This window comes from Terrapene carolina, unplaced genomic scaffold (genome assembly GCF_002925995.2).
Source record: "Terrapene carolina triunguis isolate 2854851 unplaced genomic scaffold, T_m_triunguis-2.0 Scaffold190, whole genome shotgun sequence".
NCBI lineage: Eukaryota > Metazoa > Chordata > Testudines > Emydidae > Terrapene > Terrapene triunguis.
Genome location: NW_020664541.1, coordinates 1,254,458 through 1,281,090, shown reverse-complemented (window position 1 = coordinate 1,281,090; position 26,633 = coordinate 1,254,458). Strand labels below are relative to the sequence as shown.

General features: G+C 39.9%; 1 protein-coding gene across 2 annotated transcripts in view; it reads left to right on the top strand.

Annotated features, from left to right (window-relative positions):
* CACNA1C (calcium voltage-gated channel subunit alpha1 C) overlaps window positions 1-26,633 on the top strand; it is a 594,404-nt gene that overhangs the window by 120,749 nt on the left and 447,022 nt on the right. The window lies entirely within an intron of this gene.

Sequence of the window (26,633 nt, the reverse complement as noted above, 5' to 3'; positions counted from 1 at the left end):
CCCTCCCGACCCCTATCCACATCCCTGCCCCCTGACAGGCCCCTCAGGACTCCCACTCCCAACCCTCCCTTTTCCCCATCCCCTGACCGCTCCCCCAGAACCTCCACCCCCTCCAACCAGCCCCTCCTCCCTGACTGCCCCCCAGGACCCCCTGCTCCCTTACCCAACCCCCCTGCTCCCCGCTCCCTTACCAGCATCAGGAGCTCGCAGCCGTGACACCCGGCCAGAGCCAGCTACGCTCCCCACGCTGCCCAGCGGGAGCGGCGGGCCAGAGTGCGGCCCGCGCGGCGGCGTGACTGCAGGGGAGGGGGGACAGCGGGGGAGGGGCCGGGGACTAGACTCCCCGGCTGGGAGCTCAGGAGCTGGGCAGGACAGTCCTGCGGGCCGGATGTGGCCCGTGGGCCGTAGTTTGCCCACATCTGGTCTAGAGGGAAACACCCCTGCTCCTTCCATTTCTCCCAAATGGCATGCACATACATACACACATGCCCATTTACACAGGATAGTTAGCAAATGAGTTTTGTAAATGACCTATCTCTTTCTACATACATACAGCACCATAACACCCAGGGAATCTAAGACTTACAGGGACCCCCTAGCAATAAATACTGCCATTTCATAGACTTTTCCTCTATTACCACAAATAACAATAAAAGCAGTCAGATGAAAGATGTAACAAGCTGTTGCTTTGGCATACAGTCTGGAAGCTCTTTCCACATAACCATTATGCACCTGGTCTGTTCTCAGAAAAATAACCCAAAGCAGGGATTGGAATAAATAATGCACCAAAATAAGGAAAGCATAACAGCACAAATTTTGTTTGATAGCCACAGGACCCTGACTACATCATATGTATGTTCCATAAGTCCACTGAGTGCTCTGGGGTCATGCCAGACAAATGCTTTCCATTTCCTTGACCTCCCACTGGAAAGATTTCCTTGATCAGGGAAATCTTTAGCCAACATGAGGAAAATTGTTTTCTGATCAACAGAGGACCCAATGGCCTGGAACTGTATATCTTTTTCAGGTGTCTTATCTCATAATTTCCCAGAGTATTTTCCTTTGCTTGTACGTGAAGCATTCTGGGCATTTCTGAATAAGAACATGTTGCTGGACTTGCCACACCAGATTAGGCTGTTGGTCCATCAAGTCCAACATCCGTCTTCAGGGAGTGAGGATTATTTGATGCTTCAGAGGAAGCTGGAACAGTTCTGTAATGCACGTAGCCAGTTGTGCAGTTACCTCTGGGAGGTGAAGCATGGAGCAGTTGTAATGGCCTGAATCAGGCATTTTGAACACTAATAATCTTAACTTGCATAGCTACAGATATTATTGATAGTCAAAGTTATCCAGCTGCACTATTATTTGTCTTTTAACTTCCTCTTGTAACAAGTGAGTTCCATAGATTTACTATATAAAGAACAAAAAAATACTTGTTGTTTGTTTTAAAGTCTGATCTTGAATTTTAAAATTCTCCTTGGTCTAATATTTAGGCAGTGGGGCCAGAGGAGGAAGCCTTTCATAAATGGGTACACCTCAGTTTTGTCCCCTCTAACTCTTCTCTCTGAACCAATAGCAGTCTTCGCATTCTCTCATCAGACATAGTGTAAGTCAGGTCATGCTGCAGTACATTTGGATCAGATTTCTAAGGACTTTTTTCTTTCTATAGTCTACTTTTCACTTCTGTTCAGATTCTATTTCCATTACAACTTCTGTCTGCTTCTTTGAACTGCACTTGAGTTTCTTAAATTGTTCTTAAATCTTAGCATTTCACTACATGATTCTTATATATAAATGGTAAATCAATTGGTCTCTAAAGACCTTTAAGATCTTTTGGATTTCGGGTATTATAATTTAGTGTAGACAAAAATAACTTTTAAAATAATGAAATCATTGTTGGAACTAAGATATTGTTTAGTCTATTACATCTCTGTTCTCCCATTTTTCCTAGTGTTTTTCCTCTCTTTTGAAGGATATTTTAGGGTGTTAGGTGGAAGGTTGGGTGTGGTGTTTCTAGAATAATGGATTCCAAGCCATTATATTCTAAATATTTGGAAGAGCACTCATAATGTTTGCCTGGTAACCTTGATGATGGTTTATCTGCTGAGGAGAGTGAGCGGAAGTTATAGGATTAATTTTGGATTCCAATTTTTACTGAACTTGAATTCTGAAAAATTCATTTAGTTGGCCCCTTTTGAAATTCAGTTTTTATACCATCTCTGTGGATCATTTGAGAAGATGAGCAGATAGATCTCTTCACCTCTATGCAGAAGCCCCATACACCACATGAATCCCACATTAAACCCTCAAAAATAGGGTTCAAGAAGTGTAAAGGCCTCATGCTTGGCTACTGGACATGGGATGAATTTCACTCGAAAATAATTTGGCATTCAGTACTTCCAATAGCCTCTTTCATGATATTGCCATATAGCTTTTTAAGACCCAGAAGAAATAAAAGTTGGTTTATGGGATGCCTATTTCTCTGTTGCAGTGTCTCTGTGAGCAGAAAGTAAGTATCAGGGAATGAATCCTCTGAACTGCTATCTCTGCTGATCAAGTGAACGTGTCAGAATGTAGCATATACACTTCTGGTAGCTCATAAAATTTGTTACCAGGAGTTTCTTGACCACTGGTTGTTACATTTAGAAATGGGGTTAAATTGACCTTCCTTGGGCTAATGAAAACTCTGCTGTGATTATCTTGTTGATGTATACAATGCTTTAAAGTAAATCAGCAAATGAGCATACAGGTAAGTACCACAAACTGTTTTCCTGTAGGTATAGTTTATGGTGGAGACTCTTTTTTTTTTTTTTTTTTTTTTTGTAGAGAAGTCTCTTCTGAGTGATCATCAATTCCTAGTAATGCAAATCAGTTTGGAAACTCAGCCAGGGAAATTAGCTCCAAGCCTTACTGCAATATGTTAATCCATTAATCCAAGGATTGAATTGACCATAGAACATATTATGGCTTTCCTGGAGCAAAAAAATTGAGAGGTTTGTAAACTGCCCTCTCCAGTGAGTTGCTGGATAGCAGTCGGGGAAAAGCTGTGGGAGTTGATAAGGGGGGGAAAAAGTCCCTTAATTTACATTGGATTATTTGGATTATCCACTAGACTGCAACAGTCAGAAGAATGTCTTCTCTCTGCCACTAACCTGAGATTGTAGACATGAATCTTGGAAATTTTATCTAAAGATCCTCAAATGGGCAATGCCATTTTCAGAAAATGAAAAGGGAAAACAAATCTTGAGTTCTCCAAATGTGTTAGTTTCTTTCAGTCCCAGAGAGAAAAAGAACATCTATGTTGTGAGGGTCAGAAGCAGTGATTGACACCTCGCAAAAAATAAAACCATGGGCCCCTATTCTCCTATCCTAGGATCTGAGTAACTCCTCAATGGGAGTTAGTTATTTCATACTGGAGGAGAATTGGGCTCCAGTCCAGTCAGCTATAGAAAAAAGGAAGCCTCTCTTTATTTAGGGTGTAAAATAACAAGTGGACTGATCTAATCAGAACATTAAAGTGTACAATGATCCTAAAATGTGCAGGATGTTAACCTAGAATCAAGGCTGTACAAAAAATTAGGGATAATGGATTCTCACTGAACTCGAGATTCAACTGTTTGTCCCTCTCTGTTTGAGAAAAAGGCTACTTTCTCTGCCTTGGAGGCAAGAAGTGAGATTGTATGGGATATACAGTTTATGCTGTTAATTCTGCTTAAAGCACAGTACCGGGCTTGGCCAAAGACCTGAACCATCACAGTGTTCATGAATGTGTGTCCATGTCCTTCTATGTTTGTATCTCTTTAATGTAGTAAGTTCAACCATTTGTCTTTTAAATGCTCCCAGAATTTTCCCTCTGTAATGACTTTTAGAGACCTCTTGGGGTGAATTGTCTTTTTACATCCTTCATCGTGTTTTTTCCTCTGTGTCTTCTTGTCCTACCATGGACATCTGCTGTATTGAACTCTCTTCTTGTTCATGCATCCTTGGACCTTTTCCCCATCCCGCCACCAGTTTTTCTTCATGTATTTTAATTGGTTCATTGATGTGACCACAGAGGGGCCCCTGTTGGGTGAGTGCTTTTTCTCTTGGGTCGAGCTTGATGTAAGGATAATGGGTACAAACACTCCTAGGCCTGGGCAATTTGTTGCTCAAAGTATGAATCTGATATATGCAGTAACTCCATATAGCTCTCTGAACTGTTCCCTTGGATGACAATGAGGGGTAGCCCTTTTTTCTTCCATGGTCTAATGGCACATTGTACTATATTCCATTACAGCACTTGATAGTTGAACATATAGTACCACACAGAAAAACACAGTAAAGACTGTTAATAGGACTATAATCTTTCATGTCTCAGACTTTGCCAGCAAAGAATGGGCCTTAGCTGCCACTAGGAAACTAAATTAAATTCCATCTAAAATGCTAACCTATCCTCCTAGTTGTACTGCTGATAGATGGAACAAGTAATTGTTACTACTCCTGCTATGGAAGGTCTCTCAGGAGTAAAACACAGAGGCTCTCATCTTGCCCTTGGTGTAACTACAGTTACAGCATGAAGAAAAGGTAGCCTGCTTTAATAGGAGCCTGCTGCTGCTGAACACTTGCTAAAAGAAATTCAGGATAATACCTTTCTGAGTGTTCCACTATCATGAAAAGAAGATTAAAGGATAAATGGCTTATATGGTTGCATTGGCTTGAGCTAACAAAACAAAAAGTGACAGATTTTTTCTGTCAGTTTTGATACACTATGTTTATCAATACTGTATGCTTTCCATTTGAGAATTAAAGTACTGAATAAAGGGACTGGAAAACTTATTTTGTCCCATAGGGAAGAATGTGGTCCAATGGGAGAGGACTGGGAGACAGGGAACCCTGGGTTCTATCCCTGATTGCTACCAACTTACTCTGTGACTTTGGGTAAGTCATACTGACCAAAATTTTCAATCTTAGGTGCCTGAAGTTAGGTACCCAGAACCACATGTTGATATCTAACTAAAGAAAAGGAAGGGAGAGGATAGGCAGTCAGACATACAGATTTCTTCTTGCACTGAAAGTTCTTCTAAAGGACCAAGTCCAGCTTTGTAGGACCCACAATGTCTCTGAACAGAAGTGTACTGTGATAGGCCACTGCCTGCTGGGAATACAGTGTTCTTCTGACTGACATGCTGTAAATCTATTAAGATCTTTAAAATGAGCTGTGGAAATCCTATTATGAGAAATACATGGATCGATATGCAGTGAAAATTTGTAGGAAGACAAACTCCCAAAAATTACATAGGGGAACATTTCCAGTGCAGTCCTTTCATAGAAAATTAGGAGGGCTCTCATCAGCTAGAGCATGGATTGTGTAGCTAATTCCCACTAATCACTGACAATTTATGCATAACTATGGGGCTTTAAGCACTAATTACCTATAGTGAGTACTTCTAGTGTGTTTTTGGTTTGTAAAATTCACTTCCTCCTACCCAGAATATGTGCTAGTGCTTTGTCTCTCCCTGTCTGTTTCTCCCATGTGGTGAGCCAGTCATAAGTTCTCTCTTTTAATCTCTTCTCCAGGGTATAGATTCTCTCTCTCTTTGCAGAGAACTATACTTGGGTTCTCCAGTTCACTTTCCTAGAGACCCACACTTGGATTTTCTCCCACTGCTTGGGATCTAAGCGTGTTTTTTCTCTCTTCCGCTCTCCCACTGCAGATAGAAGCATAAGCTAAACTTTCCCTCCCAAAAGATACATGAGCAAGCATCTATTCTCCTTATCTCTGGGTATCTGAGAATGGGTTCTCTCTTCCCTTACCAACAGAATGATTCCTCATTACTGACTGAAGGCTGCTCCTGAGCGAGTGCTAAAGTTTCCTCGCCAAAATCTTTTATGGGGTCCACCATTTCTCTTTCCTGTGGATGGCCATGGTGGAATACTTATACTCTGATGGTGAAGGAACAAAATGACATTCTCTGAGGCTTAGATGCTCTGTGGAGTAGACAACAAGGCTATAGCTGTGGCTGACAGCTCAACTCTCTGATAAGACTTCCAGAGCTGGTTTATTTTCCATGAGTCCTTAAAATTCCATCAGCTTTGGAAGTGAGAGCCCTGAATACAGGACTTCTATGCTGCTGCACCAAAGCATTACCCTAGGGGCAGCTTCATTGAATTAGGAGTTTATTGGCCAGGGATGAATTCTGGGCCCCGTTAAAGTCAACAGGAGTTTTGTGACTTCAGTGGGGCCCGGATTTCACCCCAGCCCTGCACTGGATTTTCATATAGTGTGATCTCCCCCTGTGAGTGGTAACTGCACCATCCTGAACTACCAGAGCTCAGCACTGGCATAATTCCAGCAACACCTGAGACCCAGCTCTAGATGTGTATGATCAGTAGTCAAAGACTAACATCTGGGATAGTTTTGCAGTATCAGATGAAAAGCTGGGAATAGCTGTAAAAGTATTAGAATATGAATTCAGAAGCTATTCAGAACTATGATCACCACTGGTTCATAATAAAAATATTTTGCCTCTCTATAATGCTATTTATCTTAGGATCCCATTGTTGTACAAACACTAACAAAACAAGCCTCACAGCAAACCCACGAGGGAGGTAAATATTGTTATATCCATTTTACGGAAGGGAAAATTGAGAAACAAAAAGATTAGCAGAACTGGCCAAAATCAGAGGCTCTGCTGGGAATATGACCAAGGAGCCCCCACTACCAGGTGCCTGCTCTACCCATTCAACATGCTGCCTGCTATAGGCTTAAGAGTCTGTTTGCTAAACCTGAATAAAATACATTATGATGATGATTTTAGAAAATAATGTTTAATTAACCCTCAAATGTAGATAAAGTGATTCAGACATTGCTAACTTGTAACATCTGGAAGGAGAAAGCTTTTTCATCATTAATGGGAAATCTGTAGAAGGAATTTGCTTGCAGAGTAAACTATTGTTTAAATTACTAGCATTTTAATCTTGTGAAACCAATGTTTGAAGCAATTTGGAATCAATCAAATGTAACATGTAAGACGGTTGTTGGTTGTTTGGTTGTTGTTGTTTTTTGAGGGGGGGCAGAGTTGTTGTGTAAGGAACAGGTTTTTTGCTATTGATTGTCACCTAGGATAACAAACCATATGGTGCCTCTGCATGCATTGTATGGTGTGTGCTTTTCATAATGGACCAGTTTACTTCTACTCCTCATTGAACCTTGACTTATTCTTAACAATTTTCTTAACACAGTACAGAAACAACAACAAAAATTACTTCATGTGCCATGGAGAATTTTGCTTTCCAGGATACATCATTAGAAAACTGTAAGGATCATAGAGGTGTCTCTTTGAGCATTGATTGGATCTTTGAGAATACCTTTTACATCAGTATGTAGGCTGAAATTCGAACACATTTTTTCATGAGTCAAGAAGCACAAACCTCTGTAGCTTTGTATATCAGCTTATCTGTATCTTAATCATTGACTTTCATTCTGAAGAAATTCAGTATTGTGTATGGAGTTTTGATTTGTTTTGTTTAAAAAAAATTCTTTTACACAGCAGTTTCCTTTATGTGTGTCTTTTGTGTGTATATGTTTTAATAATTAATTGGTTAGTGTTTTTACAGTGCTTTGAGAATGTAAAGCTCTATCGAAGTACTAAGTATTATTAGCACATCAGACTAGTGTCATGGTAGTGTCATGGTAGTAAAAATGAGGTACAGAAGCTTTCATGTCTTGGTCACTGATATAATCAGGAGTGGCCAAAATTTGTGCTCATCTGACATCTGTTAGATGTTCTATGTGACATGAATTGGTGGTTTCAGTCCCATGTCTGGTGAAAAGGTAGCCACATCACAATAAATGGCACTAACAGGGACTCTAGTTGGCAGTCTCAGAAGAGAGGGAAAGGATTCTATGAGCAAACCCTAAAGATGATTCCTCTAGGTTAGGGGAGCGACACATTGAGGCAACATGTGGGAAGCTTGCACTACCACTGCCCATGCTGTTTCTATTCTGTAGATTTCAGTCTCTAGGGTTGTCAATCTGTCCTCTTTTGCCAGTTGAAATTTATTTTTAAAATATAAATAAATAAACGGAATTGTCTTTTTGAGTTTGAATAAGGGCTTCTGTGTCTCTTTGCCCAGTAAAAGAGCAAATAGAAAGCTTGGGAATGTGCATTGCTTTGTGTTGTCCTGCTGAGCCTTTGGCTGATGTGCTACAGGCTAGAAAGAAGTTTACTAGACAGGGTAAAGATGGCATATAATTAAATGTTCATATGCTGTCAAAACACTGACAGTTACAAAATGCTTCAGCCATTAACTCATTGGAGAGTAAGCAATGAGCAAAATGACTTCAATACACACAAGAAATTCAGAGCCCTGAGGGAATGCTAATTCAGAGACAGAGTAATAGGGATTAGTGCTTGATTTATAGTGTGGCTAAAAGAAATCAACTAGACTAAACCTGCTTCAATTTCACTGCCTACATATATGCTTAAAGATACAGTCAGAATTCAGTGAGCAAGGCATTAACTATCCTATCCATCTTTCATTAATGCTAATGGGAGATATGCCCGTACAATCTATCTTTGTGCACTGAGGTGAGGAGATACACACTTTGGTTTTAAAATAACATCAAGACCATTTTGTAGGTTTCTGAAGAAAAAATTAATGAGCTGGACATAGGGCTCTAGACTGAATTCCTAGTAAAATCTGTCACTATCCACTCTTGAGTTTGTTTGTTTTTTACTTCACCTTGTCCCTCACCACCCCCAGCTCTACCAGTGATGCCAACCTTGACTGGACACTTGTTCCCTTCTCACACAGTAACCTTCAGACCTTAATCCACACTGCCCCTGATGCATGGCATGCCCTTTGCAAATTGTGCAGTAGGCCACAGTCCTCTCTTCCTTTTGTCACTTCTTCTGTGACACCTAAATGAAAGGATAGATTTAGAGTTAATCTTGACCCACTCTTTTCTTTCCACTCTACTCCACTGAAACTACTCTCACCAAGTTGTGCAGCAACCTCTTTGTGGGCAAATCTCATGGCTTCTTCTCCATCCCCATTCTCCTTGAATTTTCTGCTGCACTTGATACTGTCAGTGCTATTTAACTTCTTGAAATGTTGTCCTCTTGGCTTTCATGTTAGTGTCCTTCCCTGGTTCTTCATCTACATCTCTGGCAGTTCCTTTCGTGCCTCTTTTAGTGGGTCCTTCTCCTCCCTTTATATGCTCTCCAGAGCAATCTCACAGGGCTCAGTCCTTGGCTCTCTCATCTTTTTGCTCCACACACTTTCCCCCATCTGACTTCATGGAAAAAAGCCAGAAGGAAAAAGTAAATCTGCAAGTCATCTTACACTGATTATTTGGAGATTTACCTTTCCACTCACCCAATCCTTTATTTCAGCCTCACTTCGAAAAAGGCGGTACTTCCTGGGACCCTAAAAGCACCCCAATACCTGTTGGCACACTGTTGTCATGATATTTACCCAAAAAGGTGGTATATAATGTATTACTGGAAAACTAATAACTCACCGATCATTAATATTCATGTGTGATGTGTGGATGGTAAAACCACGAAGAACTTTATAGATATATATGCTGGAAATATGTGACTAAAATATGTTTAAATCAGATACATCAGGTGGAGTTTTCACCAAACAAAGGAAAAAGGCCAACACCTCAAACCAGATGAGGCTAAATTCAATGGCCTATTCATTTGTTTTGGAGGTTGCAGAAAGAGATCATTTGCACTGTAAAAATCACCAGGGGGGACAAGACAGCACAGCGTCTACAACAGACAGCATGGCATCAATACCAGCAGGGAAAAGGAGCTTTGTTTGGGCTTACTTTTCAAAGAATACATTTTAAAGGTTTATGGACTATATAAAGAAAGGGGAGAGAACCTCATAGTTATCCGTTACTGGGCAGATACAAGAGAGCAGGGCTCTTGTACATCTGAGAAAAGTGGATCCTTCAACCAAGGGGGTTAAAGTCGCTGGGAACTCAATATAGGTGAGAAACCTGCTTAGGCAAAGATTGTAACTTGCTTAAATTAAGTTTCAATTTTAGAACAGTATTTTTACTTTTGTTTGTGTTAACCATTTCTATCCTTACTCCTTTTATTTGGTATCACTTAAGCCTATGACTTTTTGTTGAATAAACTTGTTTTACTTTTACTATAAATCAGTTCAATGCTGTGATTGAGTGGTTGTCAAACACCAGTTAAATTAAAGAGCTGCAGTGTATTGACTCTTTAAAGGAGCAATGAACTTAATAACTTCTGTGAGTGTTCCAGGGGAGGGCTGGACACTACGGAGGCACACAGTTTGGGGGAAATTTGGGACTGGAGGGCTGTCAGGGATCACTCTGCAAAAAGTAACTAGGTGGTGGAAGACAGGATGTGACCTGCATACTTGTTTGCTGGCAGTTGGTGTCAGGGCTGTGAGCCACAGCAGCATGACATTTAAGGCATCCAGAGGTGCAGGGCAGGTGGTGACACAGTTCCTTACTGCTCTGGGTTGAACCCCAAAGTGTCGCACTTCCCCAACTCAGAGCCATTTTGTGAGGCGCGATTAATTCGTAAAGTGCTTTGAATGCTTCAGCTGAAAGGCAGTCTATTAATGCACAGTGTTATTTAAAATATTACAAATACAAAGAGCAGAATATTTCAACTGCTATCTACAGTGAAGATCTGAAGGCTTAAGACTTTTCTTTTGTTAGAAGCCATAATCTTATCACAGAGAATTTAGAACCTTATTCATGGGAGCTTCACCATTAGATTATATTTCCTTTAGATTCAGACTCTTGTTAGAAGCCCATTTCGAGCATTCTGTTTGGGGGTTTACACGATGTTATACCATGATGGTATTGTAATCTAATAATTTGGGATACTAAAAAATATTTGATTTAATATTTGGGATTAGGGCTTGGTATCATTCTGCCAATGGGAGGCTGGGAAGAAAGGTTTGATTTATTATTGCTCTGGAAATTTTGGTATTAGCTAAATGTTCTGGTGTAGTCTTAGCTTTTTGACTGAACTGCACAGTTGCCTCAATGCATGTATCAGTGACTGCCAGTGCATAAGAGACGCTCAGGAAGAAGAAATGAGAAAGAAATATAATCTAATTACATTTTAACACATTTCCAGTTAGCGTTGGGTTGAACATGATTTTTAGTTTTGATTTATTTTGATGTGCTTATGAATTATGTACTGCAGAAGATTCTGTAAGTATTATTTGTTATCGCTGTTTAGTAATTTTCATCTGACTATAAGACCTACAAACATTTGTAAGATTTTTCCTCTTTGACATTTTTTAGGGTGGGTATGGTATAGTGCTCATTTTTTGCACTAACTTGTGTTATGCTGTAATATGAATTTCTATCATATAGAATTTCCAGGGTAGCTCAATCATGGCCCGTAACACCCTGTTGTTCCAGTCTTGTGACTCGTACACAGCTCTATGAATGCACTCTATGTCGTGATCTCCAAACTCCTTATTTCTGCTATTCTAGATGTGTGTGGTCCACCAGCATCAAGCTCTACTAGTACATGTCATTCCCGATCTCCAGCATCCTTTTCTGTTCCATTTATAACCTCTTGCATAGTTTGGCTAACACATTTTAATTTTGACCTGTTTAACATCCTTGCTGTTTGACTCCTGGGCCTTTCTCAAACAGAGGCTGCCAATAGTGCTAAATTCTGCCAAATATGATAGTACAGCTGGGCCTAAGGTACAAAGTATGTATCCAGAACCATTCAGAAAAGACTTTGGTTTGGGCCCATCTCTAGAATGATGGTTTTGTAAAGTGGATACATGGGACTAGGATGAGACTACCCTAGTCCATTTCATTTGCAATCTGCTGTAAGCAAAGATCATAGCACAGATACTAACCATTCTGGTTTGTGCAACGGTTCTGAGATATCTTCTATGGAGCAACAAAAAGTTCCTTAGATGCATTAGCCTATAACCTTTTCAATTTATTGAGCTGAAACTATATTTATATCCTGATTTTCTTGAATGCAGGGATGCTACTGTGAATATACTACTGTGAATATCCACATAAGCAGATTCTAAGATTTCTTATGGAACATAGTACTAACATATGAACCCCCTTGGGTGTGGAGCGCCCAGTTAATCAATTAAATAGCATAATTAAAAATACTAAAAAGTATTAAGGAATTAAAATTACTGTATAATGTATTGTGAGCAGATCTAAATTAATTAAATGCATAATGTAATGTCACATAGATGTACCAGAGATAGTCACAACATTTGGTATTTAAAAGGTTCTTAAATTTAGGAAATAAGGAATCATCACGAAAAATATTGGTTAGAATCTGAAAGTTGGTAAATGACCAATCTCCTGACTTTTTGTCCTGTCTCCAAGAGACTATTAGTGCTTTCAGAGCTCCTAAACCATATATCTGAAGGATAAAACTAGTCTCCAAAATTTCTTTAGGAAAGTAAGGTAAGAAATCAATGTTGAGACACATTTAACTTCCTATTTTGATTTATTTCTGAACTGGTACATTTTATGAAACTCTGTAATGCACATTTCAGTTGGAGTGAATTCCTTTGATGGGATTTTTTCCCCTAGAGTAGACGTATTAGTTATTATCTTGAAAATCAAATTTGTAACTTCTGACTGGAGAGTTTAGTACATTCATGTTGCTAGAAGCATGTCTTTGAGTGGAAAAAAAGTCATTGCCACCATCCTGGGAAAATTACTAATCTCCAAACAAAGCCCTAAACTACTACTTTTTTAAAAAAGCTTTTGATAAAACAGATTTTTATCTGCGTGTGTTGGTAAGATCATGTCCCTGTATCCAGAGAGCATATATGGTTTTATATCTGCAGTGTGAACAGGCTTGCACATCCAAAACATTTTTTGTTTTCCTGAGGGGTCCAATGACAGCATGTCATTGTCTGTCTGGATATGGGCTCTCAATGTTTTTTTGTGTTGACATTTCATAAGGGACATCTTGTCAGACGTTATTTCATTGGTGAAATTTGATTGTACCACACAACTATATTTATGATTTCTAACTCTTACCACTGAAGAGCCCGTCTGATTGTGGGTAAGCATTGCTTTTTGATGATGTATCTTTAGAGTTGGACAGTTACTAGTGGGCATGATGATCTCTTCCGCAAAGAGCTGATGCACCACTGCCTCCTTGGTACCACCAGCCCAGGAGTACTCAACAGAACTCCTTGCTGGCTCAAGGGTAGTTTAACATGAACTTGGATCTCTCAGCCCACTGGCATAATTGCAGTGAATTGTGCTGCGGCTAGAGTATTTGAAATGCTCCAGTGTTTGAGATGTTACTACATAAGTGATAAGAACAATAACTAGGCAGGGAATAGTCTTCCAACTTGGTTGCTGACGAGGAAATACCAAAGATTAGAAAGCCAGGGCTGATGTAGGTGTGTGCCCTTCTGTGAGAAACCTAGTCCCAGTGTGGGATTTCCTGCAGAGAGAACGGAGTCAGAAAATAAGCTAGATCTACCATAACAATGACTACCTAAATAACAATAGGGAACATATAGCACAAGAAAAACACTATTTGTCACTCGTGAATAATATGATTATCCCAAATTCATGCTGATAAAACCTTTATACTGCACCACCCCATGTCTTGGGGTGCTTTAGTTCAACCACAAGATCAGACTAGATAATTATAATGGTCCCTTCTGGCCTTAAAAACTGTGGGTAAAATCCTGGCCCCCACTAAAGACAACAATACTCCCATTGATTTCAATATGGCCAGGACATCTCCCTATGAATCTATTTATTACATATATAAAAATTAGATCTATAGATTTTTTCCTAGAGAATAATAATGCTTCCCTGCTTTGTAGGGGATAGTGAGGCTTAAATTATTATCGTAAAGTACATTGAGATCCTCAGATGAACAGTATTATTTAAATGGTTAACAGTTATTTTTAATATGGCAATACTTTAATACTAATATGTAATATGTCTGCCTCAAACATCTAATTGTAACTGGGTTCCCCTCACTGTCACTGTGATCCTCCCTGTCTGACACCCTCCACTTGTTTGACACACCCACTTGTTGCATCTTACCTTTATTAGTTCCTTTCCCAAAGAGCTTGCAATCTATCGCCTATGATATGTATACAGTGCCTAGCCCAATGGAGCTCCAATCTTGATCAAGACCTCTAGGTGCTGCTGGACTACAAACAATAAATCAGGGGTCGGCAACCTTTCAGAAGTGGTGTGGCGAGTCTTCATTTATTCACTCTAATTTAAGGTTTCGCGTGCCAGTAATACATTTTAACGTTTTTAGAAGGTCTCGTTCTATAAGTCTATAATACATAACTAAACTATTGTTGTATGTAAAGTAAGTAAGGTTTTTAAAATGTTTAAGAAGATTCATTTAAAATTAAATTAAAATGCAGAGTCCCCCGGACCGGTGGCCAGGACCCGGGCAGTGTGAATGCCACTGAAAATCAGCTCGCGTGCCGCCTTCGGCACGCGTGCTATAGGTTGCCTGCAATAAATAATAAAAATATTATCATGGTTGAGTAAATATTTATTGAGCTATTTTAAGCTATTGTAGTAATAATATTAAACACTAATATTAACCAACTGTCACAACATTTCTATGAAATAGGTGAGTCAATATTCTTAGTCCTATATCTCAAATGGGGAAATTGAGGCAGAGAAGTTAAGAGACTTGCTCAATGCCATAAGGGGGTTCAGTGACAGAAATAAAACTACAGCTGAAGTTCCTGACTCCCAGTCCTGAGCTCAGTTCACTAAACCATGCTGCATTAGAGACCATTTCACCAGAGTATTCCTCTTTAAATGTGAAGCAGTCACTCTATAAAGTAATTCTCTACCAAATTGCCTGATGCTCTGTTTCTGGATCTCAGACCTTTCACTTCCTAACTAGGTTTGCCTATCCAGTGGTCAGGTTACAGTGGTGTCTGGAGTTCTTTCTCTGGCTTACCACATCCCTCGTTAACACATTAGAGCTGGTTTTAGATTTCTCACACTTTAATTGTATTCAATGAAAGCTGTTTATGTGGAGTCCCAAAATGGATTTGTTTTTGCAGTGCTCCTCCTTTGTTGGATATTAACGTTTAATTACCAAAACAATCATATTGCCTCATCACTGAAAGAGAGAAGAGCTAAGGGACCTAGTAAATACAAAATTAGATGCACAATCAACCTTTAATCTGGTCATAATGTTGTTACTTAAATATTATTATAACTCCTGTCATAAGCTTTGATCTGATAGAATTTGAAATGTTTATACCCAGGGCATCTGGGATAACTTGTTTTTGTGAGTGTGCTAAAGTCAAAATGTCTGAACTAAAGAGATGACTACTCCCAACAAGCTTTATTTGGGACCTTTCTGTGCTTAAGTGGCTGGTCTGCAATGTACTTCCTACAGAATGGGAACTGAGATGGAAGCCAAGTTGAATTTAAACCAAGAAAAACAACTTTTTAAGCAATCTTTAATCAGCCATAAATGTTCTCATGGTTCCAAGGAGCATCTTTCGGTGGGAGCTGTTTTTGAAGCAACACCAGACTTTCTCTTCTGATTTTGGAAAGGGAGGGATGCATAACCAGTAAACAGATGCAATATACACTCCAAAAGTAGGGGGACTTCCTGGGGAAAAATAGAGTTTCAGTTCAGTTGGGTTTGTTTGGGGGTTTTATATCAATTTAGATTAAGTCAAAGATTGGATGGGGGCTTTCACTGAGAGTAATATATGGAGGGCAGCAAAGGGAAGTGTGGTGGGTACGCTAGCTTTTAAAGCCTTAAGAAAACCTTGCTGTTTGATTCTACTAGTACCACAATGCTGCACATGGTTTGTAGGCATGCACTCTGGAATATTTTCTGATTTTCAACATTTTGTGTTTATTGTTAACAGCTGTTACCAGATATGACTTCTTGTGTTTCATAGAATCATAGAAATGTAGGACTGGCTGGAACCTTGATAGGTCATCTAGTCCATGTCTCCTGTACTACAGCAGGATTAATTATTATCTAGAACATCACTGACTAGCGTTGGTCTAATCTGTTCTTAAAAACCTCCAATGACAGAGATTCCACAATTTTCCTGTGTAATTTGTTCCACTGCTTAACTACCCTTACAGTTAGGAAGTTTTTCCTAATGTCTAACCTAAATCTCTCTTGATGCAATTTAAGATCATTACTTCTTGTCTTGTCCTCAGTGGTTAAGGAGAACAATCTATCACCCTCCTCTTTGTAACAACCTTTTATGTACTTGAAGACTATTATCATGTTCCCCCTCAGTCTTCTCTTCCCTAGACTAAACAAACCCATTTTTTTCAATGTTTCCTTATAAGTCATGTTTTCAAGACCTTTAATCATTTTTGTTGCTCTACTCTGGACTTTTTCCAATTTGTCAACATTTTTCTTGAAGTGTGGTGCCGGGAACTAGACACAGTACTCCAGTTGCGGCCTTATCAGTTCTGAGTATAGTGGAAGAATAACTTCTTGTGTTTTGCTTCCAACACTACTACTAATACATCCCAGAATGATGTTTGCTTTTCTTGCAACAGTGTTACATTGTTGAAAACTATTTAGTTTGTGATCCACTATGACCCTCAGATCCCTTTCCGCAGTATTCCTTCCTAGGCAGTCATTTCCCATTTTGTATTTGTGCATTTGATTATTCCTTCATACGTGTAGTACTTTGCAATTGTCCTTATGGAATTCCATTCTATTTACTTCAGACCATTTCTCCAGTTTGTCAAGATCATTTTGAACTTTAATCCTGTCTTTTAAATGCTTGCAATCCCTCCCAGCTTGGTATTGTCCTCAAACTGTATAAGTGTACTCTCCATGCCATTATCCAAATAATTAATGAAGATATTGAATAGAACTGGGCCCAGGACAGATCCATGCGGGACCCCACTTAATATGCCCTTCCAGCTCAGTTGTGAGCCATTGATAACTACTCTCTGAGTATGGTTTTCCAGCCATTTGTGCACCCATCTTATAGTAGGTTTGTCTAGGCTATCATCTAGTGGTATGATGTTTCAGTGGCAATATTTCATCATGGACTGTGAATCAATTTTTTTAAAAACATTCTATTGCATGAAACATTTTGATATTTTGACTTTTTGTTCTTGATTTGAATGAAAAACATAGTTTGGAATAGCAGAACTTCCTGTGGGACAAGAATTCCAATTTTTGACCACCTCTATTTATTTTTGTTTCACTCCAACTATGTGCTCAGCACTGGACAAATCACAAAAGTAAAGAACTGTCTGACATAATTAGATTAAAGTCCAAAGAAAAACCAAAAAAGAAAGAATACACTGGGAAATCCAAAGAAAGGATTTGAATGAGGATAGGTGGTAGCTGAGTGAAGTGACTTCAGAGATATCCCCGAACTGGAATTATGAAACTGAACTCCTGCTCCTTATATTTTGGTGAGAGAAGATGGTATGAAAATTTAGATTCTAATTTCTTGGTTAAGCATTATCTCTGTAATGGACTACTTGGAACTCTTGAGTCTGAGCACCCCTGAACTTTAGAGTTATTTGAAATCTAAACATGAATCTGAAGATTGCTGCTCAAACAACCTTTTGATATGCACCTGAACTTCTAGATACTTATCCAAACCAAATTGAACATTCTGAGATTTGTGTATCCCTTGATTCAACTAAATAAGATATTTCAGTGATCAGACGTCACCATTATTAATGCCACGTGAGCTGAGTTTGCCTCCAACTCTGACTAGATTGCAGTGAAAAAAAGTAAAATCAAGCAGAATCTGGCTAGGCTGTTTGGTATTAAACTATACAACTTAGACTGGATGAGTTATCAGAAGCATGCAAACTCCATTCAGATTCCCTTATCCCATTGCCTTGTGAGGTAGGCTGTAGCTTTTGAGGCTGTTAGTGTGTTGATTTTTATGACTATGTTTAATAGCACTTCTGACTTGGGACTTCTCTCCTCAAATACTTGTCAATGTGACCTGTATTTTTTATTAATTAAATTCTCTGAAGTATTCAACTCTTCAGTAGTGTTGCTGGGGTAGATGTGAAGCTTTTGAGCTAGTCACCAAAAAAGAAACCCAAGCAAATCTATAATTTACTATGTCCAAATAACAATGGATGCAACTCCCATTCCTCAAACACATGCTCCCAACTGTGATGGTTTTTGCCTGTCATCTTATACTTCCATCATTTATATACCTATGTCATGTTTGCCCATCCTCCTATCCTCTTAAATATATTTTGCTGCTGTCTTTTAAATTTGGCTTGTCTGGGTTAAATTGGGCCTATTCTTTCTAGTTCAGGAAATATATGCTGTATGTCTACTTTTTGTACTTGACTCACTGTGGACAGTGAAACAAGACAAATTAATTTAATTTTCCAGTTCTCTTGCAAAAAGCTGTTGTGATGCAGTTTCCAGCATTACTGGGATGGGTTTAAATCTCCAGCATACCAGAACTGATTTCATTTTTTAATTACAAGCACATTTCTCTTCCAATAAAGTTGCCTACAAAACTAAAAATTGGGACTAAAATTACTGGACCAAATCCCTTTACAATAAATAATCTTGAAAACATGGGGGTGGGGATTACTACCTCCCAAAGAACTGAAGAAAAGATATGGCCCCACAAAGTAACCCTTTTATGAGCAGCCAGTTAAAACCATGTGATCAGTGGTATATGGTTTGTGAGGATTAGATTCAGTTCAGACATTTAAATTAAGGGAATGGTCTTCCAATATATTTCGGAAACAAGATGCTTCATGAATGTTGCAGTCCTATCAGTGTTCAGAATGAGCAGAAGTTCCTGAGAGTTGAGCTAAGCTTCTCTTATTTTAACCAGCAGCAAAAGCTGAATTAATAGCACTTCTGAATTAAGAAAATATGATTTCAGCTGAACAAGAAAGCAAGACAAAATGAAATAGACAACAAGGCTGAGATTTTCAAAGCTGCCTAAGGGATTTGGATACCCAGTTCCCATAAACACCTCTACCCCAATATAACGGTGTCCTCGGGAGCCAAAAAATCTTACCGCGTTATAGGTGAAACCATATTATATCGAACTTGCTTTGATCCGCCGGAGCGCGGAGCCCCGCCCCCCTGGAGCGCTGCTTTACCACGTTATATTAGAATTTGTGTTATATCAGGTCGCGTTAAATCGGGGTAGAGGTGTATATAGGTGTAGGGGTCTCACTCCTACATTCCTTTCTTCCTAATGTGCTTTTCCCCATGATTCAGATCAGTGCTGCAGGTTTCCAATTGGCTTTCATGGCACTGCAGGATTAGGGGAGTCTGCTTACTGCGTTCCCTTCCCCTTTGGCTCCTGCATTACAAAAGTCCCCTTCTGCTTTCTCATTTCCTCCCTCTACTTTGTTCCCCAGCTCAGACCTGTGCTGTAGCATTGCAGGAGCTCCCTCACTTTTCTCTTATTAATTTGTGTGCTGAGCCCTAATTATAATTTACCAAAATGTTTTTCCATTTTCTATCCATCACGCTGTACATCTATAAAGGAGTGGGTGAGAAGACTTGTCAGTAAGTCACTCCTCTTCAATATTTTTGGAACTACATTTTTAGGTGACTGATTCAGATGGACTTTCACTGTCAGAGAATAGAGACATAGCTTTTCCTAGCGTGTATGTTTCTTTCCACCTCAATCATCTTGACTCTGGAATTTGAATTAAATTATGGGCAGAGTGGATAAAAATCAATGATTTTTTTTTTAAAAATCAGATTTTTTTTAATTTAAATCAGATTTTTTTGATAAAATGCTTTTTGAGGAAAAAATCTATCTAAAGATAGTTTTAATTAAGATACATTATATCTTAAAGATATCTCATCATGGAATAGGGATTATAAATTCTAATTCTATATATGAGACAATATATTCATGTAATCATAGAATCATAGAATATTAGGGTTGGAAGGGACCTCAGGAGATCATCTAGTCCAACCCCCTGCTCAAAGCAGGATCAATCCCCAAATGGCCCTCTCAAGGATTGAACTCACAATGTTTAAGAAAAGTTTTGTAAATGAGTTCCAATAGTTCATGGATTAAGGACCCAATCTTATGGGGTTCCAGGGGCTTCTGTATAGATTATTTAGGTTAATCTTTCTATCTACCCAGTGGGACTCGGTGCTCAGTCTAGAAGATACCATCAGAGATGCTTAGTTTTGCAGTTCTCAAACTGTGGATTTGTGTCTCCAGACAGAACATGCTTGTTAACAGCAAAAATGTTTTTAAGTAAATAAATAAATAAATATATAGGGGTGAGAAATAACAGACCTTAATCCTATTGTCCCTCTTCAAATTTCAATCCCTTACCTCTCTCTAAAAGTGCAAAGTTTCAAAATGTTCAATGAATAGAAGATTGTTGGGGGCGGAATAGATCTGGACAAGGAGAAGAAGTCTGGTGATAAATGTGAAAAGGGAGTGAAACTGTTTGAGCAGCATATTCCAGAAGTCTTGAGTTCTTTCTGAGTGTAGCTTTCATTGATTTGAGATCTACCATACCATTTCCTCTCTAGAAGGGAAAACTTATAATGGCAGCAGGCCGTAAAAGAGACCCAGTTTGGGAATATTTTAATGAAGTTCCTCTACCTGTGGGTAAGAGAGGCATGCGTGCAAAATGCAAACAGTGCAACTAAGAAATGCAAGGCCTGGTGATGTTCTCCTCCTAATACAGCATGGCGAGAAAATCCTCCAAATATTAATGATTAATCTGTTGAATTGGAGATCACCTCCCAATGACTTCATAAGTATCTGCTTCAATTACCTTTGGTAAATGAAATAACCAAACAATCATTCCTTTTCTGATATATCTGTAAAACTGATCTGAAAATTTTTCAGAATAAATCACTTTAAAAATGTATAGTGTGTACCTTCTAAAAATGAAACTTACATCTATCTCTGAGTTGTGAAGAATATTATTAAGGTTATAACAACCAAGAATAATGCACTTTTATGACTTGCATCTGAAGAAGTGAGGTTCTTACCCACGAAAGTTTATGCTCCCAATACTTCTGTTAGTCTTAAAGGTGCCACAGGACCCTCTGTTGCACTTTTATGTAGAAATCCATTATTAAATCGGGTCTTCCTGACTAGTGATTTAAATCATGATTTAAATCAAATCCACCCTGATTGGTGCCATTCTATGGGCTCAGTCCCGCAAACATTTACCCAGGTGAGTAACTCTACTCATGTGAGTATTCTCATTGAGCTACTCCTGATTTAAGCACCAAGTATTTGCAGGATTCGGCCTTATTATTGTTGATATGGACCCTCCAAATGTAACTCTAGTTATATTGTAACTACTCATGCGTATCTAGTCACAGCAATGAAGTTGAAGTTATTCCATAAGCTGCTTATTCAGAGGTGAAAGAAACTGGACAGGGGCTAGAGTACGGCAGAGAATTTACAGTGGAAGGTCAGTGTATGCTGTCATTTAATTTTTTTTAATTACAGGATATTGTCAAGATAAACATGATGGGCCAAATCTTTCATTCATCTCTCAGGCAAAACTCCTTTTGACTTCAATTTCAAGAAACTGTTCTTTCAATTTATTTTTATAGTCCCTTATCGCTGCCATTGTGTTTGGATTTCCAACATTACAGGGCAATCTTGAACCAGGAAAAAGAATGTTTCCACTTATATAAAAAACATATTAAGGACATATTTCTATTTATATTAAAGTTTTATACCCCTGTGATGCTTTGGGGATTACCCAGGCCATTAAGGGGCTGTGTTACCACCTGCCGTATAACCTTGGGTGCTTCTGTGCTGAGCAGCTTTGGCTCAGAGCCCTGACACCAGGAGCATGCTCACAGCACAACAACCTCACCCTGGCTTCCACCATCCTGGATACTCCTTGCAGAGTGATACCAACAGCACTTCCAGTCCCGGGTCTCCCCCAAACCATCTACCCTGCAGTGTCCAGTCCCTGTCACTGGACCCCCCATAGAAATTATCAAATTCACTGCCTCTAAAGAGACAGCACACACCAGACTGTTGGTTTGGCTGAAGACCCAATTTCAGTTTAATACACAGCTTTGAGATGATGTTGTAAGCAAACAAGAATAAGGGCTTGTCTACACTTACCAGAGGATCGATGCTGCGGCGATCGATGTATCGGCGGTCAATTTAGCCACTGGTCTCTCTCCCGTCAGCTTCTGTACTCCACCTGATCGAGAAGAGTAAGGAGAGTCGACGGGAGAGCATCTCCCGTCGACTTCACGTAGTGTGGACCCCACAGTAAGTAGATCTAAGCTACGTCGATTTGAGTTATGCTATTCACGTAACTTAAATTGCGTAGCTTAGATTGACTTTTCCCTTTAGGTGTAAACAAGGCATAAGTTTATTAATAAAGACGATAGGTTTAAATGATTACAGGTAAGAGTGAAAGAGATAGGAAAGGTTACAAACAAGACATGCTTTCTAGCAACTAAAATTTAATTCTAGCAACTTTCAATCTTTAACTAAACAGTTTCCTTACTTACATCAAGTTATCAGTGTCCCTAGTTCTGCAGAGTAGGGGATCCAACTTTCATAGGTTCTAAGAGTGTTATACCCTTTCGTCCCCTTAGTTATGGATGATAAAATGGCATTTTGCTTTTGCTTATATCTTCCCCAAGTTCATTGGCCTGTTTCAAGAGGCAGGAAGGCTTCCTGGGGGTGCAGCCTCCTTCTCTTGCATTATTTGTGATTATTTGTGGTCATCTTCCCCTATTTTCTTGCCTGATGGCTTTGTTACCTTACTTGTAAATGTGCTTTTCATTGTCTTTGGTCACACCTGGCTTCATTTACATTGGAGACACAGTCAAGCCTGCAAAACAACATTCCTTTGTCTAGGACAGGCTCGCCTTAGGCTCTGGTCTGCCAAACACACTTTAGGAACATATTGCCAGCACATGTCTATAATCCTTTATACACTACCTTTACATACATCACACAATAATATTAATGATCAGCATGCTACCAGTTTGCATATGACATCTTACATGTAGGTTTGCCAACTTTCTAATTGCACAAAACCAAACACCCCCTGCCCTGCCCTTTCTCAGAGGCCCCACTCCTGCTCATGCCATCCCTCCTTCACTTGCATCTCCTCCGAGATGTAATCTGTGAAATACATCACCTCAGTGCCCCACAATATTTGTTTCTCTGGTCTGATCTTTTCATGGCTCTTCATCTTAGGGAGCTCTACTCCAGACATGCCAAACCCGTGAAAAAAATGCAGAAATTGTGCTTGTTTATGGCTTAACTGGCTTGTGAGTTGTTTGTTGGCTAGTTTTTGGCTTGTTGCTTGTTTGGCTTGTAGTTTGTTGCTTGTTGTAGCTTGTTGCTTCTTCTTTTTTTTGATTGGCTCCTGGCAAGGAGGGGCAATGGCAGGGCCGGCTCCAGCTTTTTTGCTGCCCCAAGCGGCGAAGCCAAAAAAAAAAAAAAAAAAAAGATAAAGCCGCAATCGGCGTCACTTTGGCAGCAGCTCTACCGCGCTGCTTCATTCTTCGGTGGCAAGTCAGCGGCGGGTCCTTCCTGAGGGACCCGCCGCTGAATTGCCGCCGAAGACCCAGATGTGCCTCCCCTTTCCATTGGCCGCCCCAGGCACCTGCTTCCTTTGCTGGTGCCTGGAGCTGGCCCTGGGCAATGGGGGGCGGCGGGGCAAACAGGGGCAAGGGGCAAGCAGGTACAAGGTGGGGAGAGAGTCAGGGGTGCACAGCGGGCCCACCACAGTCCCAGACTGCATGCAGGGGGGATCTAGTCAGATAGAGTGTTGGGGTTCTTAGGGATTGGCTTGTTTTAGCCTTGTTTTGAAACGGGATTAGCTTGTTTTTTGGCTTATTGTGAAAGTCGGGGTGCTTATTTACCACGTGAAAGTTGGCAACTGTGCTCTACTCCCAGTAAGCTGGGAAATTCCCTTCCTCTAAGCTATCCTTCCCTGATACAAAACTTCAGTAAATTCCCCCCCAGGATATATATTTCCCCATCCTGTCCATATTTTTCTGCAGTTTGCCTTATCACTTGCTAAATGCTATTTCCCTCAGTCCAAGCACTGAGAGCTTTGTGGACCACTTCCCTTCCCAGGAATTTCACAAATTAGTAGCGTTGCTGTCCAATGAAATATGGAGTAAAAATCTAAGGTCATGTACTACTCTCTGCTTCATAGATAACAAAACGAGGAATCTATGAAGATAAAAAGCATGACGGCTCTTCTACAGTTGTCTCCTCTTGCCCCAGACACTGTGGAAGACTCATTTTATCGTAAGGCCAAACACAGAAGTGGGGGAATTGCTGAGGAGCAGCCCCTCTCTGTTGGATGTTCCCCGCAGGTCTCGGCTGATTTGTAAGTGGGAACTCACCCAGGAATTTCTGCTAGTCTGACCAGCAGAGAGAGGGACTATAAGGAGGCAACTCTGAGGAGAGGCTTTTTGGTATAGCCATCTGCAGAGACCATACCACTGAAGGAAGCAAGAGAGCTGCAGAGCTCCCTGTCCGCACTGCATGTGTCCCAAGTTCCATGCAGATCCTGGACCATCTTGGGGTTTAAGGGTTCAAACTCCCTACTTTTTCCATTCAGGGGTAAACCCTGTCCCCAACCCAGCATGATTGGGAAGAAACTCAGTGAGTGGAAACTCATGGACCCCTAAGCCACTATGCAGGAGAACCTATAAGAGCAGAATATGCCCCCTGTTCTGTTAGTTGGTAAATTTTCCGCTTTCTGTATTTCCCTTACTGAAGCTGCTGGTAGTTCATATGTTAGTAGGCTTTGGCTGTTATCAGATATATGTATTTAAAGGCCTCCCCGTATTTCTGTTTTATGTTTGGTGTATGGAAAACCTATATTTTTCCTCCGCTTCATTCCATTTACAGGTAATCCTTTGTATGGATTGCACTGTGAATGCTAACAACTGAATGCTTGTGTATGCAACAAACGTGGGGGATAACGTACATATTAATCAACACACTGCTTGATTCACTGCTATCTAGTGGTTCTAACAGTGTTAGTCAAAGTATTATTTAGTATACTTCATCAGGAGAACTGTAGCTGCTGAAAGGTAATGCTAATATGTATGTTTGACCTGAAAATTATAATGTAAAGTGCAGGGCAATGCATGTAGTATAGGCAATTTTTAATTAAAGTCTGTTCACAAAGTATGTAGCTCATTATGATGTGGAAATGCCAAGTTGTCAACTTGTCAATCACACTAAAAGGGTTTCCATCTAACAAAGTAGACTAGTTTAAAAAATATGGTTTATTGAAATTCAATGTCTTTGAATAATTATGTACTAAATGTGGCTGCCATATGAAGGCACACCACAACGATGGAATCATGCCCAGCAAAGTAAAGCTTCCTGAGTAATGCAGAGTCTTCCAAGGCTAATAGTGCAAGATGAGTACAGTTTGTACAGAGGGAATGCTTGAGGGCAAAGGGGAAGTGGCGTGACATACACTTAAATGGATTGGATGTGTGAAAACACCACAGTCTGGCTTTATTCTGATTTAAAGTATAATTTCTTTTATCTTGCAAACTTAGACATTTTTCATAGCCGTCCATGATTTAGAGTGTGTGTGATTGGATACTAGAAATTTCAGTTACATAATATATCTAACACAGGCTTTACTTGTAAACAAATTGTGGTTCCTTGATAGCTCACTAGGAGGTGTGTGACTGAGGTTATAGAATAAATTTAAGATAGTCTAATTCGACCAAGTGCGGTAGAGAGAGAGCTGTAATAACTGCATATTAATAATAATTTGAAAGTATCAGAGTTAATCCATTGCTATTTGCTAAGTAGACACTAAAGAAAATATGTCATTAAAGGTGACTTGCAAAGAAATATAAAATAATCCAACAACTTTGGGTTTACCTGCTGAATTGATAGGCGCCTGTTTGTACAAGGACTCTTAGGAAAGTTAAGACAAGTTAACTAAAGGTGTGAGGTTAAGGCACATAAGTTAAAGCACATTAAACCCTTGTGTGGATGCTCTCATTCAGAGGTACAATGGAGAATTAAGCTGCAGGGAAATAAGACCACTTTACTTATGAATTAGTTAATTCGTCTTAACTTTCTTGAGTATCCCCATGTACCCAAGTCTCAAGTATATGTAGAAAGAGGTATTAATACATCAGTAACTTAAAACATACCTTTTTTTCAGCCCTACATTTCCAAAGTCAGGATCTCTAGGCACTTTTATGTCTCACATTACCATAGTATCGGAGCACCTCACAATTTTAAATACATTTTATCCTTCGACGCACCTGTGAGGTTAGATGGCACACAGAGATAAAGTGATTTGCCCACGGTCACACAGGAAATATGTGTCAGATCAGAGAATTTAGGCTGGATCTCCTGAGTCAAGCTATCAGGACAGACTCAAAAGTTTCAGCACTTTTGGCACTTCCTTGACTATAGCTATTACAACCATGAAAGTAATGTTGAATAGAATAAACCAGGAACAGTAGGCTAGATCCTGTCCTGACGGGGAAAAAATGGTGGGCGCTGAACACCGCTTGTTCAGGGAAAGCCCCTGGCGGGCCGGGCCGGTTTGTTTACCTGCCGCGTCCGCAGGTTCGGCCGATCGTGGCTCCCACTGGCCGCAGTTCACCGCTCCAGGCCAATGGGGGCTGCAGGAAGTGGCACGGGCCGAGGGACGTGCTGGC